This window comes from Triturus cristatus, chromosome 3_1 (assembly GCF_964204655.1).
Source record: "Triturus cristatus chromosome 3_1, aTriCri1.1, whole genome shotgun sequence".
NCBI classification, from domain to species: domain Eukaryota; kingdom Metazoa; phylum Chordata; class Amphibia; order Caudata; family Salamandridae; genus Triturus; species Triturus cristatus.
This window is the reverse complement of record NC_140583.1, coordinates 535,137,217-535,157,173: the sequence shown is the minus strand read 5'-3', so window position 1 is coordinate 535,157,173 and position 19,957 is coordinate 535,137,217. Positions and strand designations below refer to the sequence as shown.

At 41.6% G+C, this 19,957-nt stretch overlaps 1 long non-coding RNA gene across 1 annotated transcript in view; it reads right to left on the bottom strand.

The window, feature by feature from the left end:
* Nucleotides 1-490: 490 nt before the first annotated feature.
* LOC146860549 (uncharacterized) overlaps nt 491-19,957 on the bottom strand; it is a 92,786-nt gene continuing 73,319 nt past the window's right edge. Inside the window, exon 3 of the long non-coding RNA XR_014979167.1 lies at nt 491-980. This is a non-coding gene — a long non-coding RNA (uncharacterized LOC146860549). The remainder of the gene's footprint in view (nt 981-19,957) is intronic.

Below are 19,957 nucleotides of genomic sequence, written 5' to 3'. Positions count from 1 at the left end.
GATATTTCTACTGTTGACCAATGAGAGGGTGTGTGGTCCTAGAAACATCAAGCCGAGAAAGGTAAAGCATCATCAATTTTTCAACTATGATTGTAGAAGGGTGGAGCTCAAGCTAAATAGAATAGTAGACTAGAGAGAGGACAAAGTGTGGATAACTGGACAATCTGTGTTATGTGCCTGGTTGCTTTGACAATTGTTAGGTTCCTATTTTATAGATGTTATAGCAAAAAGTACAACAAATGGAACTAGCCATATTAATAAGCAGCAATAACATTCAAAACCCCATTTGTAAGAAAAAAGAAAGTATTTATTTTAACATTTCCCAATCTCACTCCACCTATAACAGGCCCACCCCTTCCTAAACCCTCAGAAAAATATCCTGATAAATGTACCCTTTCATCAACTGTTCTACCCTCACTACCCCCTATCAAAACCCTAAACAAAAGTATCCTAATAACCCTTCAGTTACCCTAACTGTCCCACTCTCACCATCAACAACAGGACCAAACCCTACCTAAATACTCAAAACACTGTCCTATATAAACCTGCCACTTAACGTTCTGTCTCACCCACCACCCACAACAGGCCCACCCTGTCTCTATAACTGCCCCTCTACATATAGTTCAGTTTTTTCATTTCCTTCCATTCGGTATTCCTAACTTTCTACTGGGGTTTCACTGTCTGCTGGAGGATGATTCTAGTTGAAGGACTGAGGGGACTTGCTGTTGTGGGCGACACCAGGATTGGCTGCTTGTACTGGCTGAGGTCATGGTGGTGTCTAAGTTCTGCTGGCTGAACACTGGAGGCAGTGACTGCACCTCCTCCTCCAGGATCACTAGCCAGCAAAAAGGCACTGTTATGGTGGGTGTCCCTGTTCTAGAGAAGCAGCCAAGCCGCTATCTTCTGCCATTGGCCAGTGATGACCTGAATCCTTTCCCTTGGATGCTAGGCTAATGCTCCAGTGGGGACAGCTGGATGGTCTGAGGGAAGAAGAAAATAACAAATTATAGTACCCACTGAGAAACACGTTGTATAGTCAAGCAGGCACACAAAGTTACTGGTTCTCTATGGCCACTGGTGTGTTTCCGTGTGCTTCTAAACTTCATAGAAAAAATAATATAATTCACATACCATTTGGAGTATGTAGCATTAATTAATCCACAAGTTGATCACCTGCAAATTTTTAAAAATGGTGATAAAATAGATAAAAACTGTAAATCAATAAACTCATGGAGTGACACTTTGACCAGACACTGAACATGTGTTTACAAAATGATTAAACTGCAAAGCTATATATATCACCACAGAGAAACATGGCACATTAAATCATTGCTGAACAATTTATTTGATTATATATCAATCAACATTAATTGAGCTAACCAGATAGGATAGTATACTAGACCAAGAACTATTGGCACATAGTAAATAACAATAATCCTGTGGCCCTGCTTTTTTGCCTACTTCTCAGTTCTATATTAAGCCTCACCGTCGCAGACAACATTCTTCCTCCAATTCATTATTAGTGTAGCACATATACATTTATTCCTGGAATAAGGCCTAAAACATCTGGGCTTGGGCTAGGTTTAGGTTTGCTTATGGACAGTTTAGGTCTAGTGACTAAATCATGTACGTATTGAGGGTACAAGACATACCAGTGTATAGCCTTAGGGTAAAAGAAAATTAAGAAGAAATTGTGAGAAAAGTTGGGGACTCATTGAAGTCTATCAATGCATTTTGTTTATTAGCTGGGTGTTGGCACCCACCTAATAAACCTCTGCCATTACAAGGGGGTATAGGTGAGGTTGTATGACACAATATCGACCACCAAAATATATAATTACCATAAGACTCCAAAAACAAAGTGATTGCCAATTTCTCATGACCCTGTACTCAAACAGGAAATAGACAAATATCCCTACCAAAAATATTGCTGTTTAAAATATATAAAATATCCTAAATATTGACCACACAAATATAGGAATACAAAATTATGTTATAACCTTAAATATATACAAAATAACAAAAATATTGAAAACAATAGTATTGACTGCAAGTATATTGTTTAAATACATTTAAAAACTATTAAACCGACATATTTTAAACTAATAACTACTTTTATAAGCCCATAAAAAAGACACAATGCAGAATTTACAGTAAAAACTCAAATATATAATTATATATTTTTTTAAAGACTCATGTCTACTTACAAAACAACTAAAAAAGTACAACAAATGTAACCAAACTTATAAGAATAATATTAAACTGATAAACATAACTAGAGAAAACATTGCCATCTTTGTGTGGCCTTCAGTCGCAAAAATGTCCAATGTGAGATAAGTACTTCTGTGTCCAGCACCTGGCCCAATACAGGATGAACTTGATGAAAATTGATAATGTAATACCCAGAAGACCCAGATTGCACTCAAGGGTGGCATCGGGGTCCCGAGGGCCTAATCGTAACAGCTGGAGAACAAATGTATTCTCCACTATTTTGAGGTTCTCACTCTTTCTATAGCCCCATAGTTCCGTCCCGTACAATCTGGCAAAGATTGCTATTTCTTTGTAGGAATTAATGGCATGTTCCGGGGATCGACCGCCAAAGTTATCAGCAAAATGGATGATTGCACCTGCCAGGTCATCCTCTTGTCAAAATGTATGGACAGATACCGAAAATGTTTGACATTTGCAGGTTTACTCTGTGTATTTTAAACATCAATTTCAACTGTCTTAGCAGTTGTGTCATCATGCGTTTGGTTATAATGCATTAAACAGGGTTATCCTAGGTGTGAAGATGCTGCTGTGAAGGGGGGACCTTAAGAAAGGGATCCATGTCGAACTCGGACCGAATAACAGGAAAGTGGTAAGTATGCACCCCAAATCCTTCATTTCCACTGACTTGAAACTGCCATTCCCACCTCTGTGGTCAGATCATTGGAAAGCTAACTTGCAATACTGTACCGCCCTATGGCAGCTGCTTTTCCCCGACGCGACCCCAGAGGTCTGTGGTGTGCTGGCAGTGTCGGCGGTTCAGCAGTGGGATTTGCAATAGCAATCCGCCCATCTCTCAATATGGCAGTTGAACTGCTGAGCTCGTGGCATTTGGGCCATGGGCACGGGGGTTCACGGACTGCCAAACTCATAATAAGGCGCTTTGTCTGGGATCAGATGACAGCATCGTCAACAAAGAGCAGCAATGAAAATTTGATTCCTCCTTTTTTTTAAACGTCAAGATCCAAGTTCAAGAGGGTGTTACCCATATTTTTTATGAAAAGTTTAAAGAGCAGGGGTGCAAGCACGCACCCCTGTCAGATGCCGTCTCGGTATTAATGTCAGGAGTGCTTTCCCTTCTCCTCCCAAAGTGAATTCTAGCTGTTCTACAGATTCCTTTCAATCGACTTTAATTAATATTGCCTTGTTTCATAAGGATGGGACTTGCTGATGGAACCATGCAGCATTGAATCCTGTAGCTAAGGCTAGGACACACAAGGGTAAATAATTTCAGAAGACTTCCACAAGTACTTTATCTGGGCCTGAGCCTTTTCTTGGCTTCTGGCTTTAGATTGACAGTCGCACTTCATCCTCTGGGAATTCTTTGGGATGAAGGAAATGGCGCTTTTGGTATAAGAGCACTGGTAGCTTCTTTGCATGGGTCACAGTCAGCATGGGGTTCCCTCAAGAGATTCAAGGTTGGGGCATCTGTTGACATGAAACTTATTTGATGTTTATTATTTAGGTGGTTTATTAGAATTCCTTATATGGCTGTACCCACCATTCACTGCAGGTGGATTCTTCTTTGGCCCACTGCACCCCCATCTGACCAAGTCCCAGAATTTGGTGGAATCATTGTATGATTTGTTCCCGATTCTCAGAGTTACGGACATGATGCTCTGGAACCTTGCTTGTGTCAAAGATCCTAGGTCAAGAAGTTCATTATGTTTTGAGCACCAAAGAACAGTTTTATCCTCAGAATTCTGGATTTTGTCTATCGAGTTTGAGTTGTTCGCCAATATTAGTTTCTACTTGTTGGGCTTAAGGTTCAGGTTACCCTGATTCAGGCCTCACAGCTTCAAATGCTTTCACCACAGGAAGGCACCAGGAGACCCTTATGTGTTGTGATTTGAGTCAGCAGAACCCTTGGGAATCAATATCTGTGAATATAATGGAACCTATTGGGCTTCCTGACAAATATATTTAAGTTCTTATGGATTTGTTTTCCAGATGGCCCATTGTGAAGGTGGTGGAAGACGCCGATGCAGGTTCAATTTTGGAGTTTCTTGACCAAGAGTTTATTTCAGAAGTTATTTCAAAAAACATTTTAAATGATAATGGAGTGTAGTTTTGTCTAATAAAGTGAAGCTTTATTTTGAAAGAATTGGTGTGAAACATAGGACCACTTAATTGTACCATCTAAGTGGGAATAGTATGGTTGAGAGGTTCAACTGTGTAATCAAAGCGGCTACCTAATCAGCCATAGCGAGTAACGAGGATTGGATCACTCAACATGGAAAATGTGTAAGGGCTCATAGCATTACCAGCAATGAAGCTACAAGTATTTCACTATTTGTAGTGATGGCAGGGAGCAACACTAGAACAAAGTACAACCCAGCGTGATTATATTGGGCAGGGGTTGAGCAGTGATCTGTGGAAGCTGTTCATTACAGGATTAGTGAAGGACAAGCAAAGTTAGTTAATGTTAATGTTGGTGACTAGGTGTGCATCAGAAAGCCGGGGTGAGTCTCAAAAGGGGAAAGTAATTTTTTTTAACCTGAAGATGTGGAAGTTTTGAACAATGCAGTCAGGTTAAGTAATGTAGAAGGGTAGACTCTAAATCGAGTTGTTTTGGGACCCTCAGATGTCTGGAAAAACGTTCAGAAAGAGTCTTTTGAAGGGCCTCAAAATCCTTTCAAAGGATGAGCCAGATGTTTTGGACAAGTGCACTGAGTTGTTCTCATCTTTTGTCTGACATGGATTTGTTTTTTTTTTTTTTTTTTTTTTAGTCCTCATTATGCAATACTGGGTTTTGAGATTTCTCAGGGATCTCTTGACGTTTGAGTTACTCTCTTTCGTGGCACCCATTATGGAGAGTTGTCAAGGGTACTGTATCTCTTTAACCCTTTTTTTTTTTTTTTTTTTCCGGGAACTGGGGAGAGATAGCCCCTCAGGCTACTCCAGTCTTCTAGACATCAGATGTATTGCTAATGCTTAATCATTGGACTCAATTGCAACAGCCTATAGTTTAGCTAGTCAAACCATTTTGTTCTTCCCAAATTTCCCAAAATTTAAATCTTTTATTTACACTCCCACTCCTATCCAAACGTGAAATTCTATGTACATTATTTATCCACCCCATATGTGTAGGAGTTACAGGTCTTATCCAATTCACACATATTTCTCTTCTAGCGAGAAGAATTAAGGTGAAGAGCAGGTTTTCTTGCTCTTTCGTTAATTTAGGAAGATTTGCCTCTTCTTCTCTAATCCCAAAAATAACCAAGTGGGTACTTACTTCGATTGGGAGTTTAAATACCTCCTCCAGGGTTTTGGACACTTCTTTCCAAAAGACATCGATCTGAGGGCACTGCCGAAACATATGCAGGTCGTCTGCTTCGTCTTCATCGCATTTCGGGCATTTTTTCGGAGTTGAATTGTTAAATTTTGAAAGTTTTTTCGGCGTCCAATACGCTCTATGTAGAGTAAACAAGTGGTTTCTTCTTAGGGCAGCAGATTTTATAACACCCCAGCATTTCCCCATAGATACTTGCCATAGGTTTTCGATGTCGTTTGTCGGCAGTGCGTTTCTCCAGATCTTTTCTAGTGTCTTGAGGTTGTCTTCTCCTGATTCTGTAAGTGTCCAGTACCATAGGGAGACTTCTTTCTTTTGCGCTCCGATATTGAGCATTTTGATTTCTATTTCTCTGTCTCCTTCATAGGGTTCCTTCAAAGTTTTGATCCAACTGGATAACTGGTAAAACTTGAATTTAGATAATGTCCCTCCCGTGTTGTCATTCAGGAGTGGCCAACTAATGATGTTGCCCTGTTTTATCAGTTGTCCCCATCTAGTAATCCCATTTGTTAAAAGAGGAGTTGAGAGACTATCTCGGAGGCATTCTGGCGTGCCCGGGGACTCCCAGATTGGAGCATAATCACTGTAATATGGAATTCTAATTGTTTTTCTTACTTGTGTCCACAGTTTGACAGCAGATAGGAGGATCTTTAGTTTTATTTTCTTGTAAAATTTTGGGTGACCAAATTTATATAAATATTTTCCCACAGGACTTGTTATAGCTTGCAGGTGTGGTGGGTAAAATTTATAATCGTTTAATAAAATTCTTGCGTATTTAAACTGGAAGGCCCAGCAGTAGTGCAATAGGTCTGGGCTAGCAATACCCCCTTGATCTTTCTTCTTTCTAAGTTTATTCCATGCAATGCGAGGGGTTTTATTGGCCCAAGTAAACAAATTTAACTCTCCCTGCAGTGACTTTATTGATATTCTGTTAAATTCTAGCGGGATCGTGCTGAAAATATAAGTGAATTTCGGTAGTATCATCATTTTAATGATATTTGACCTGCCCATAAAAGTTAACTGTAAGCCACTCCAAGTTCTTAGGAGCTTTTTGGTTTCGCTGAGTACCCTCTTAAAGTTTACTTCCGCAATTTTATTTATGTCAGTAATTATGTCTAGCCCTAGGTATCTTATTTTTGTTTTTATCAGGGGATGATTATTAGTGTTCGTACAATTCCATACCATGATTTCAGATTTGGCCTGGTTGACCATATATCCAGAGAGTGCACCAAATTGGTTAATAGAGATCTCAATATCATGAAGGGAAGTTGAAAAGTTGTCAGTAAAAATCATCAAGTCATCTGCAAAAAGGGCAACTTTTTTTGTCCATCCATTATATGAAAATTGGGATATGTTAGAGTTATTCATTAATTTTATTGCTAAAGGCTCTATGTACAGGTTGAAAAGAAGTGGCGACAGAGGACAGCCTTGTCTAGTGCCTCTCATGATTTGTATTTTATTTGAGAGATTGTTGTTAACTAGGACTCTGGCTGTGGGATTTTTATATATTGATTTAATTGAATCTTGAAAATTGTCTCCAAGTTCGTAACTACTCAGAGCCCTGTTCAAGTATGCCCAGTTAACCCTATCGAACGCCTTGGCTGCGTCCAAGGTGATGATAGCTAATGGAAGTTTTTCCTCGGTTGCTATGTCAATAGCTGTAATAAGTTCTTGGGTTAATTCTTGAATTTGTCTGCCCTTCATAAAACCCTTCTGGTTGTTTCCAATTAAGGGATTGACTACTTTGGTTAGTCTTGTTGTCAGAATTTGCGTATAAATTTTATAATCACAGTTTAAAAGAGAAATGGGCCTATATGATTCGCACTGTTCTGGATTTTTTCCGGGTTTCAAGATGATACTGATAGTCGCTTCATTCCATGAAGTGGGAAGATTCTTTTTATTGATGAATATGTCGTTCATTAGTTCAGTTAAGTGGGGAATTAGTGTTTTACTTAGTGACTGGTAAAATTCGTTTGGTAGAGCGTCCGGCCCGGATGCTTTTCCTCTCTTTAGATTCCTAATAGCTTCTGAGACCTCTTCTTCACCTATTTCTTTGTTTATTTCTTTCCTTTCTTGCTCACTAATAGATGGAAGATCTATAGACTCCAGATAATTTTGAAGTTGGGTCTCGGTCGGAAAGCAGTCTTCTTTATATAGTTCATTGAAGAAATTTTGAAATTCTTCTCTGATTTCTGTGTCTTCTATTGTTAATGTTCCCGATTGGCCCTTTCGTATCTTAGGAATCTTATTTCTAGTTTGTTCAGATTTTAGCTTCCATGCTAGTAGCTTCCCACAGCCTTCGCCATATTCATGGTGTGACAATTTGACAGTTTCCCATTTCTCCTTTAATTTAATCTCTAAGTGGTCGGCTAGATTTGACTTTTTTTGAGCCCTTTCTGCCATCAATTGCGCTCTGTTTAAGGGTGATGTTTCTTCTGCCAGTTTGGTATCAAGAATGTTTAGTTCATCCTCCATAGATTTAATCGTGAATTTACTCTTTTTATTTTTCCAGGCAGCAATGTTTAGGATTTTACCCCTCATAACTGCTTTGTAAGTATCCCAAACAATTTGTGGTGTCATCTCCTTCTTATTTATCTTGAAGAATTCTATTGTTTCAGACGTGAGAAGGTCTATATTCTGATTATCCAGAAAGATCGTACGATCTACTGTCCAGCGCCCTGTAACGTTGTTTTTTTTCACCTGTATGTCCAGGGCTATTGCTGAGTGGTCAGATAAATGAGCAGGGATATGGTCTGCTCGAGAGGTACATGGCCCAAGACTGGAGTCCAGGAGGAAGAAATCAATTCGAGAAAAATGGCCCAGTCTTTTATTGTGAAAGGTAGATCCCTTTTTTCCGGGGTTTTTCCCTCTCCAAATATCGACCAATCCCAGATCTTTCATGCACAGCGATAACCATTGCCTCATATTTGGTAGATTTAATTCTTTCCTTGAAGGATGCCTGTCAAGTATTGGATCTAAAATGATGTTAAAATCCCCTCCCCAGATTATGGGGGCTGTAGATGATAACAACTGGGTATATAAGTTTTGCAGGGGTTCAGAGTCGTCACAATTGGGTCCATAATAGCCTACTATTGTAAACGCGTTGCTTTGTAGTTTTATATTGGCTATAGCCCATCTCCCTTGTTTATCAACTAGGCTCGTTGTTACAGATACTTTGGCGGAAGATTTAAATATAATAATGACTCCCTTTGTATTGTGTTTCTGGTCCGTACAAACATATGAATCTATCCATCTGTGGTTTTTTATAATGTCTGCCCATTCTTCCTTGAGAAGATGAGTCTCTTGGAGAATCAAGATGTTACACTCGGACAGTTTCAAATACTCTAAAATCACCCTCCTACGACTTGTATTTCTAAGGCCGTTGACATTCCAAGATAAAATTTTAACAGTCAAAAAATCATCCATTGGATATTATCTTTTCTTTTCTTTCGTGCTGAGAAGAATTTTTGTTGCCTTTAGATCCCCTTCCACCTTCCTGTTCGCATTGTGAGGACTTTTTTTTTTTTTTTTTTTTCTCCCTAGTTTGCTCCCCACCCTTTTTGTGCATTATTTTATTTGTTAGAATTACAGTGACTCTAGAAACCCACCCCGAGGAAGCCTCCCTTAATTCCATTTGGCAAATTGGATTTGCCCGTTTTGAGCTCTTTGCCAACCAGACCACCAGCCCATTACTTACTTTTTTTTTTTTTTTTATTGTTGTTCCTTCATTTGTGTCAGTAGTCGTTCGACCTCTCTTGGATCTCTAATGTTGTGCATTTTATTTCTCCACATGATCTTTAAGGAAGCCGGGAATTTCATCTGGACCGTCGCTCCAAAAGATTTTAGTTCGGACATATATTGTCCGAGTTGCCATTGTCTGTCTTGAGTGACCTTAGCGACATCAGATCTGATTCTAAAGGACCAATCATCCTTATTGTAGACCCCCTGTTTTAAAGCTTCGCCCAGTATTCTTTCTTTGAGAGAGTAAGTTTTAAAATTAACAAGGATTTTTCTCGGGGTTTTTTTGAGTTTATCTTTCCCAAAGGGATCTCGATGTACTCTTTGTATATCTTCAGCTAGCACTATAGGGTCTGACCAAGGGAAATATTCTTTAAGTAGCCCTGTAACGAAGCCTTTCATATCTCCACCCTCACGACCCTCTGGAATGTTGAGAATTTTTATGTTGTTTCTTCTAGCTTGGTTCTCAAGCGACTCCAACTTATCGCGAAGGGCGGCTTCATTAGATTTCAAAGTGCTGATCTCACTTTGCGAGGATGCTACCTCCTTACTCAGAACTTCTACCGTAGCTTCTACTATTTTAACTCTCTCTCCCAGAGCGTTCAGCTTGGTGTCGAAGGCATCGCACGTCTCTTGGATTTTTAGTTGATTCTTCTCTGAGATTGCGAAGTTGCTTCTCATTTCTGCCAAGACGGTCTCGAGGAGGCTACTCGAGGGAGCCATTAATGACTGATGGTCAACCATATTTGGAACAAAAGACCTCCCTTCGGATGAATCGACCTGTGAGGGCTCGTTAGCTGTGACACCAGAAGGCGTGCAAACTGGACTCTTCTCCGCCCTAGTCTTTGGTAGAGAGCTTAGGTCTGAACTAGATTCATTCATGGTCGCTGTTTCTGTCTCACTTGAGCTACTCCTGACATTGGCTCGGTTCCCTGTCGAATTTATATCGAATTTATATCGGCCATATCTTGGGTTTCTGCTAAGATGTTATCTTGAACGGGTGTAGCGTGATCTACACTAGCATGCAAGGTAACTACAGCGTTTTGATTACCCAGTCGTTTTTCCTCTTGGGTCTGGATTTTAAAAAAAGATCGAAGAGAGGGTGTAACTTTGGGTTTAAGGTTTGTCTCTAAGAGGGAATTATTTCCTCTGTGCTGTTTACTTTTTGGTTTCGAACAAGAGGTTGATGAAAGTGGCTTTGTCACGATACCTCTCTTTCTACCTTTAACTTTCTTGGTACTGATAGGGGTAATCTGCGGGGTATCTGGGTTAGGGCTGGTTGGAGGACAATCTGCTAGGAATTGCTTATTCCTTAGACAGTAGTTAATTCCCCTATTTAACTCCCCAAAATCACTATCGACCTCTTCCGTATTCCCCGAAGTTGCACCACTGCCTACTAGTACTGGTACTGATAGTGATATTTGCGAGGGCGAATTTAGAACAGGAGTTAGAGCTGGAACTGAGCTAACATTGGGGGTTCCAACCTCCGTTTGCTTATTAACTACGGGAGAGGATTTAGTACTTGCAACCTTCACAGGGGGAACTCCCTCGAATCTCTTTACCCTCCTCATACAGCCCTCTGCTCTTACCTTGTTCGTCGAATCCCCTCTTACTAGAACAGGGACAGTTTTCTTTCTAATATCGCCGGTATTTTGGTTCTGAAATCCTGATGGGTCTTCCAAGATCCGTCTCTGTGTCAATTTCAAAGCAGGGGCTGGTTCAGGCTCCGCTGCTCTGCCTTGGCCGACCCGGAAGGAAAACCCCGCTACTGCCCGCCAGAAGCCGGACCTTGCCTCACGAGCCTCCGCCCAGACGCCGAGCGAGGTGTCACAGTTCGAGTGCGGCGCCAGCGGGATCTCCGTAGCTCTCACTGCTGCGTTCACGATTTCCGCGCGTAAGTCATATTTCATTTTTTAAATCGAAACGGCAGTGTAGTTTATGCTACTTACAACAGCTTGAGATCACTATAGAGGGCTATAGTGGTGGACTAGCATTCCTTACGGACTGGTGGCTGGTGGCTGAGAGCTCCCGACCGGCAGTGTTAACCGGCCGCCATCTTCCTCTCTACCGACATGGATTTGTTAAAAGAACCTGTGTTTGATAATTGCTTATAGAATGAAAGTGAAGATGATTCTGAATCCTTTGTGCATCATGGTAAGTAGGACTGCAACAAAAGATTAAGAAAACCACAAAAAAGGTCCGAAAATTATGTAAATTAAAATATCTCGTTTTTTTATATAGTATATGTATATATTGACATAGGTTACAGTTTGTAAAAAAATGAAAATGTAGGGTATTCTATTTTGTTGTGCTTTGATTTTGGTTATTTTTCTTTCTTCATTATAAAGGCTTTGGGGTGTTTGGGCTTGCTGTTAAGTTTAGGATGGTCTGTATGTAATAGTGAGGTGTGATGTGAGGGAATTCTAAGTAATGCTAGCAGGACAATTGAAGGGAACTGGTGAAGGAGGAGGATGTGTGTTGCCCTGCTGCTGCATCTTGTCTTCAGGCTGAAAAAAGTTCAAAGATATTTCCAGAAAACAATTGCAACTGTATCTTTGTAACACATAGGGCGAAGTCCTGTGATACGCACCCCTGCATCTTTTTTACTACTAATTGCACTGTTGTGGATATTTTGCGCACCTCTAACAATTCTGTGTCCAGTTTGGAAGCTTGCTGGGTTAAAGCCCCAGCAGTAGTATCTAATATCCTGCACTTTGGTCACAGGATTGCCAGGATGGGCTGGGCAGGGGGGTGTCTGATTTCTTATTACATTGGTTTGCTGTTCACAGGACTTCCCTTGATCATTCCTTTATTTGCAGAGTTATTTCTAGTAGTGTTTAATGAGCTGATATAGATTGATGCCCAGCAATGTGATGAATGACATAGGTCTAGTGGAGCTATATATTCCGCAAAACTGAAGGAGGAGTTCTCTTGGTTCAGGAGATCCAGGTGTCTAGAGGATTGGATGCTGCCCACTCTTAGCCTAGTGTTTTCCTCATTTGCAGCTAGCAGGTAAGAAGTACTCAAAAGCAAGACTGGTAACAGGTCTTCTTCAACTGAGGTTGCATAGATTGGATGTACTTGGGCTCTAGTGAGGTTTGCTTGAATGTTAATGGTATGGTGATATCCACAGTGTCCTGATACAGTCAGGTCTATTGATTTGAGGCCACTAAGGCCTCTGTGACCTTTGTCCCCTTTGTGCAATCTCTAATGGTGTGGTGCAATGAGCAATCAACCAAGGGTTGTAAATCCATAATTGTACTTGATGGATGAGAGTCAGTAAATGTATTACTTGTAAACTTTTTATTCGATGTGCTGTTTGTTTTTACGTCCAGGTTCCAGCTGGCACAATTATCATTAATAGGAAGGAAGATGGCTGTGAGGGCATACAAGTCTGATGAGGGGAGGTCATTGCACTGAATTATGATTATTATAATTATTGTGATTATCAAGTTCCATGGGTGACGGGAGATTCTGTGGTAGCTTGATATTAATCGACGTCAGTGTAGCATGCTTCTCAGGTGAGATCTGGCCCAATATTTCCTCCTCGCTATAGTTCACTTTACCATTTACCAGTTCCTTTTTTGGTTTGGTGTTTGTGAAGGTTTTGTAGTGTGGTCTTTGGTCCTCGATCTTGTTAAGTGCATATTCCTTGTTTTTTCTGAGGGAATAGGTCCACGAACTGCAACCTACAGATGCTTTTCTGGGTCTGCTATTTTGTGCCTTGAGCAGTCACAAGATCCAGAGATTGAGAGGCGAACAATTAGAGATTTTAGGGTGAAGATCTAATGAAGTGGGTGCAAAGAAAGGGTCTCATTCAGCCGCGCCAAAAGATCACCTTGGAAAGAGAATAAAGGCTTATCTTTGACTTATCTTTGTCCTGATGCAACCCTCCAATTGGTTCACCTTTATTCCAGTGGCCTTGTGAGCTTTTCTGGTCAAGAGGATCAGAGGAGATTCAGGATTCCAGTGCTGTTGAAGTAGAAAAACATCTAAAAAATCTGATGTGCAGAGGGCCGATAATCAAGCAACTCCTTTGATTTAATATGCTGTCTCTGGTGCTGGCTCTCACCGTTGCACCCCTTCCTCAAGCCGCATTGAGGCGGCCTGCCGATGCATCCGGTGAAGTAGCTCAATTCTGAATGATCGAACTCCCACACCACCATCAAACCACAGCTCTCAGACCAGCAAAATAGGTTTTAGGCATCAGGCAGCTGGGTAAGAGTTACAGGCAAGGGAAGAGTCCCCAACAAGACTTATTAGTGGCACAAGCACCTCAGCTGCTTCCGAGGCTCCAGGAGCCCTTTTGATCTCCGTTGAGTTGCAGGGTGACTTTGGCAAAAGAAAGTGGAGCATGGGGCTCTCTCTGACTTCTTTCTTGCTTTCTTTGTGCCTCACGCTTGATCCCAGACCCCTGCCCCTCACTTACCGCTCTGCTGCTTTGAAGCTGTGAAGCTGTGAAGCCTCAGTGATCGTAGGTCAGTGGTATCAACCTCAGAAGGCTTCCGTGGGCACAGCCTTCTCTAGTCATCTGTATTCCAATATGCCAGGCAATGCAATGCAGGATAAATCAGAGTGGGGCAAGCGCATCCAGACTCCTAGGGGCATGCTTACATATGGTGAATATCATAATGGTAATAAACCACAAATATAGACACTGTTTCCTAACAAACTGCCAACGACTATGAAAAACTAAGCCAAATTAAAATAAAAGTTAACTTATACTACCCCAAAAAATCAGAACAGACTTTGTGCAAGCAATGATACAAACAAAATTGAAAATCTACCCCCACAGCAACACAAGCCTGCTATTACAATTTTAACCAAAGTAAGACCCTTGGTCAGAGTCTCCATGGCCACATTGTAATGGACTGGTCGGTTTACTTTACGACTGCCTCATTACGATGGAGGCAGCCAAAAACTAAACCTACTAGTCATTCTGGCTGGCAATTCGGAATCTAGCCTGTAATCTCGACTTTGGGGGCCCCCAGCAGGGCCCCTTTGGGTGCATGACCTCCAGTTCGAGGCCGAGGGGGCATTGTTGATCCCTGCAACCTGTGGCAGGCACCTTGATGTGCATGTCTTGGGCTGCAGGGATGAACTGCACCTCCCTTTTCTCAATGGGAGCTTGTGTTACGGCCAACCCGAGCTTCCATTGAGAAAAGTGCAATGCGACCAAACAGTGTTCGGTCACATTGTATGGGCTGGTCTGGACCACTGACCAGGTGTCAGTTGGTCCCAGGACCAAGTCTGTGTTGGGCGGAAGGAATTCCGCCCAACATCAAAATGAGGCTCCCTGTGTATAATGTGCAACAAGCAGCCAATTTACTTTTGAATTATAGAAACAAGAAGCCCTAGCATCTGTACCAGTCACAGAAGTATATATAATACCAAACACACGAATAAAAACTAAGTCCCCTATTGGACTATTTAGAAAACACTTGGCTCGGCAAATGTTACCCAAGTTTAAATATCATGGAGGAATGTGTATGACAGCACCATGAATCAACAGCCCAAAACCAACAATGCAGTAGAAACACAACACATTGCAAGCCACATCAGGATGAAGTCATCCTACCATATACTAGTTCCTGGAAGTCCTAAGCTACCAAGAACGTAGGCCTGATTACGAGTTTGGTAATCCAGTGGACCGCAAAACTTGTGGTGACGTGATGGGACCCACTACATTGGTGATCCGACCGCTGCATTACAAGTGCAGGACCGCCGCAACCACCGGGGATCCATGATCCCTTGGCTGTGGCGCAGCGGTCTGGCCCAGCAATATGCTGGCAGTGGTGCTGTGGCACTGCCAAGCATATGATGAGTTTTCTCATCCACAGTTTTCATGGAAACTGTGGTGTTGAGGAAACTAACCTGTTTCCTCAGGGTCTTTGGATGCATATATGGGGGCACGTGGTGTGCCCCCTGCCTTCATGCACTCCTTTCCACAACGGCATGGACTGGACAGTCCATGCCGTGCAAGAACAGGCTTTGACGCTCCCATTTCAGGGTCTTTTTAATAGACATGAACGTGGGAATGCTAAAGGACTGCCTGACAGACCAGGAGGTTGCTAAGCTAAACTCATAATCATGTCCTTAGACTAGAGCATCTTTAATTCAAATTAAACTTAAAATACCCAATAAGACCAAAGAAGTGTACAAAATGCTATAATAGAAAGTAAACCTCTTTATAAATAACAAAGGTCTCCACTAACTAGAAAGCAAAAACTGGATAGCATAAACAATATTATAAACCACGTAACAATCCAACTTACATTAAGTAGCCAAGAAACACACTAAATTGTATTTTTTAATAATGATCATTTAAATTGCCTATATTAATCTGGCCAATTTAGAAATATAATTTAATCAAAATCCATTAAGACCTACAAATAAAACTTATTTAGCACAAAATTAATAAATATATATATGCATACCATAAAAAACAATAAAACAAATTTTTAAAAATCCAAATCGACAGGCCTTTCGTACCAATTAAATTAAATTTACACCATTTAATTTAAAAACACAAAATAACAAATACATTTAACAATAGCAAACATTTCTCTCCCAAAATGAAATAAGAATCATAGTACAGTTATGTATTTGCAGTTCATAATCCTTCAATCCACAAAAACCAGTTGTGGCAGCTTCCAACTGTTCCGACCGCGGTAATCGTAATACAGCGGTCGGACCGCTGGTGCGGCATTCCCCGACTGCCACCACACTGCCACCAAAGGTTCAGCGGCTCAATGAATTGCCAAAATCGTGATCAGGCCCTAAATTACTTTGAGGTAATAGTAACAGGAGTAGAACATGTTGACCCAGGTGAGACCGGGTAATTAGTATAGCAATACAACAACGTCTCAACTGGGAAACATTTAGCAAGAACAGTTAGAGAAAGAAGTCTCTATCATACATAAGGGGAATGGAACAAAGGGAGACCACAAGGTAAAGATGAAATTAAGTTTTTAGTGATTGCAGGTAGTTATAGCAGCACTACTATACAATTAAAGATAATAGTGACCAAATTACACAAGTGGGTACTGGGCGCACCAGTGATAAGTGACGGCACAGTGACACAAAGTGTAAACAACAGCGTGAACGGCGAAAAATAACTACAGACAATGGTCAATGAGAAGACAAGTATATACACATTTGGTTGCCAATTGCATTAGTTAAATTGACCACTACAGCACCAAGGTTCTGTGCTGGGTAGTCAACGGCGTTTCAACCTGATCAATTTCAGGTCATCATCAGGACAAATGGTCACATAGATTATAAGTGTAGTTCTGTGGGGGGAAAGGAAAAGGAAAAGAATAAGCAGCCCAAAGGAGGAGAAAGGAGTATTTAAGAGGCTACAGGAGCCGGTGGAAATACATGGGAGCCGCAAGATAGAAGCAAATATGGGTGGTCAGAGATCCAGTATAAACAATAATGGGGTCCAAGGTAGGTCAGCGTACGAACGAATCCCGGGACAGCTGTGGGGGTAGGATAATGTAGATTAATGAAGGGAGCAGCTGTAAGTGCCGAAATAGATTGTGAGAAAGTGAAGGGTTACCTGATCCTGGGGAGGACGGCTAATTCCTTAAGCGTGAGTAGATGAGGCAATCTGTGGGAGAAAGGCATAGGGGTAAGTGTGGAACCGACGTCGAAGGTTGGGCAAGACTGTTCAAGGACTGGAGACAGGGGCAGCGAGCGCGGGTGAAAGAAGGTTACCTGAATGATGGTGCACGTGCTGTTGAGTAGCAATCCAGTGCGCGTTTAATTATACGGGCCGGTGATCAATGGCGGCCTGATGCAGGGGAAATCCTATGAGGAAAACCAGAGACGAGTGAAGCGTCAGGAGCTTCTGTCTCATGGTGAGCGGTGAATATGAAGGGGGCAGTGAAGAAGCGTCGGGAGGAAGATGCATAGCTAGAAAGGGACCGGTAGGATTAGAGAGGTGCCCCTGGGGGATTATCAGAGAGGGAGATGCGTTCATTTAACTAGGTTTTTTCAGTGAATTTCTAAGCTTTTTAAAACATAAACATAAGTTAACTACAGTGTACCACCTTCAACTGTTCTTATACTTAACCTTCTATTTTCTGCCAATCACCAATGCACAAGATCTTTAGCCATGAGGAGCAGGAGCTTGCTGTCTACTCTGACCAGGCCATGCACCCAACCCTTAGCGGGTGACCAGGCTCTGCTTTGTTCATCCGTACCCGCCGGCATTTACCACAGGGCCGAGCTGTGCCAATCCATCAATGGGGGCATAAGTAAAGGGGTTTCAAGGAACTATCCAGTGCTTGGATACCCTCACGGGTGACAAGGAGTGCTCCACAAATCTACTGATTGTTTGAAATTTACTGATTGATTTGGTAGTAACTGGGGCAGATGCTCAGCATGTTTAGCTAGTTTGCTAACATGCTTAGCACAGTTTTGTATGTTTAATTTGTACAGATTCGTCAGGGAGGACGCAGTTACTAATATGAATACATATGGTTCATTTTGTAATAACTGTGGCATTATATGCAGTAACCACATGAATTAAGGCAGAGATTTGGATGGTTAATCGTGTGTTATTAAAATCACAATATACTTTCTCTTCTACTTATCCTCCTTTTGAATTATATATGCTTTTAAGAAATTAGGTTATTAAGTGTGGGGGAAAGTACCCACCTCAAACAATAATCATAATCCTTGTCAGGGTCAACCACTATAATCACTATATAAACCTGCGTTCAACCCTCTGGTAGCTTGGCGCAGAGCAGCCATCTTTACCTAAAGGCACTGTGCAAAGTATTTATGCAGTACTCAATGAAGTAATTGAGATAAAACACAACATAAGAAAACTACCAAAACAATGTAGAAAAATATACATTTTCATAAATAAAATGCCTCCAAATGACAAAAATCAATAAGTATAACCGACAGAAGAAGAGCAGGTCATCTGTCACCTGTGTCGGCACCCTGTCCCGGGCTCTACAATGCTGATTGCTACTATGGATGGGGTCAGCTGGTGCCCTCTCCTGTGTCCTACTCCCAGTTGGACAGAATGTAGATTTTAAAAAACAATTATTCTGATTTGGCTTCATCGGATCTGCAGGATGCATCTCCAAACTATGCTGCAGGTGCACGATTTGTTGTTGATGTCCTAGAATCTTTCCGTCCCATTGTGCAGTTATTAACATACCTTTTAAAACATTTTTACTAGTTTCGGCATGTCTTTGCAATAGCTTCATAAATCAACCCTATACAACTTCCCTACATTCATAGTCCTCAGAGGCACTGGGCGCAGACGGGCGCGATGTTGGTCTATCTGCAGTCTTTTCAGGGACGTTGAATGGATTGGAGACTCGACTAAGTGCATTTTACCTGTCTCCGGGACACGGGCATAACCTACCCTGAAATAGCAGCTGCTTGCAACCAGGACCGCACAATGGCTGTGTAATGACATAGAAGCAGCTGTCAGCATATTGCCTTCGCCTCTTCTGGTTAAGGGTTTGAAAGCTTTCATGAGATTTGGACCCGCATTCCCATCTGCTTGCGCTTTCAGTAACTTCCTGTCTTTCTAGCGGCCTCCTTCTGTATTAGAGACAGCTGTATAAGAGCAAAAAGAGGGGGGAGGAGAGAGATGGGAAAACAAACAGCACACTCATTTCTTCTTCTGAAGTGAATCTCGGCTCTTTCTCCTCCATTTAATGTCTGCATCCTGTTCCTACTCCTGTCTCTCCACATCTGAGTGGATTATTAGATGTACTCCGCAGGATGAGTAGAAAACACTTTTGGCTACAGCAGAAAGATCTTGAAACATAAGTATAGCAACAAAAGGGATCTGCCGAAACAGAGGGTGGATAAAAGCAGATGTACAAGGAAAAATACAGAGCAAAATGGTGGATAGAGGGAGTGTACCAGAGGTGAGAAGGGTGATGAAAATCTATATTTGCAGAAAGAAATGGAAAATGATAGCTGAGAGAGAGAGAGAAAAAAAGACAAGGATGTCAAGGTAAGGAAAAGGCAAGAGTGAGTGGAAAATAGAATAAAACAGATGCAGTCATCACATTAGTTTAATCAGTTGGGAAAACACTTCAAATTACTCCTTGGCAACAATCGATGCAACACGCGAGCTCCATCTATCCATCTGTCTTGTTCAACAGACTCTGCTATACAAACGCTCACCTTCTGCAGTCTGTCTTGCATGGTATGCGTATTTTCTTTTTCAGTATAGAGCATACTTATAGGTAAAGGATGAATGTATTTACTTTTTAATTCATTTGGCGCCACTCGCAGGCAGGTTTTGGAGTGCTGAACAGAAAAGAGAGCAGGATGGCGTACTTTTCTCCCTTGGTGTGCAAGAAAAGGTGTTTTATTTCGTTACCTTGATTGTTTGAACCGTTTCTGTGCACTATTATTGATTAAAACTCGGATTATCAATATTTCTGCATTTCTCTACTTTGAAGCCCTGACTGGTACCGCCCCTGGTTCCAGGTGCCGTTTGGGAGATGTGGGAGGTCAGGCGATTTCGGTTCCCACCAGTCCGACCACCAGCGTTACTTCCCAAATCTCGGACAGGTCAAGGGGGTGGCTCACCAAAGGTGGATCATCTATTTTATTCCTGGTTGCCCATGCGCCACCGAGCTCCTCACCAAGATTTATTTTACTCCCCATGTTCAT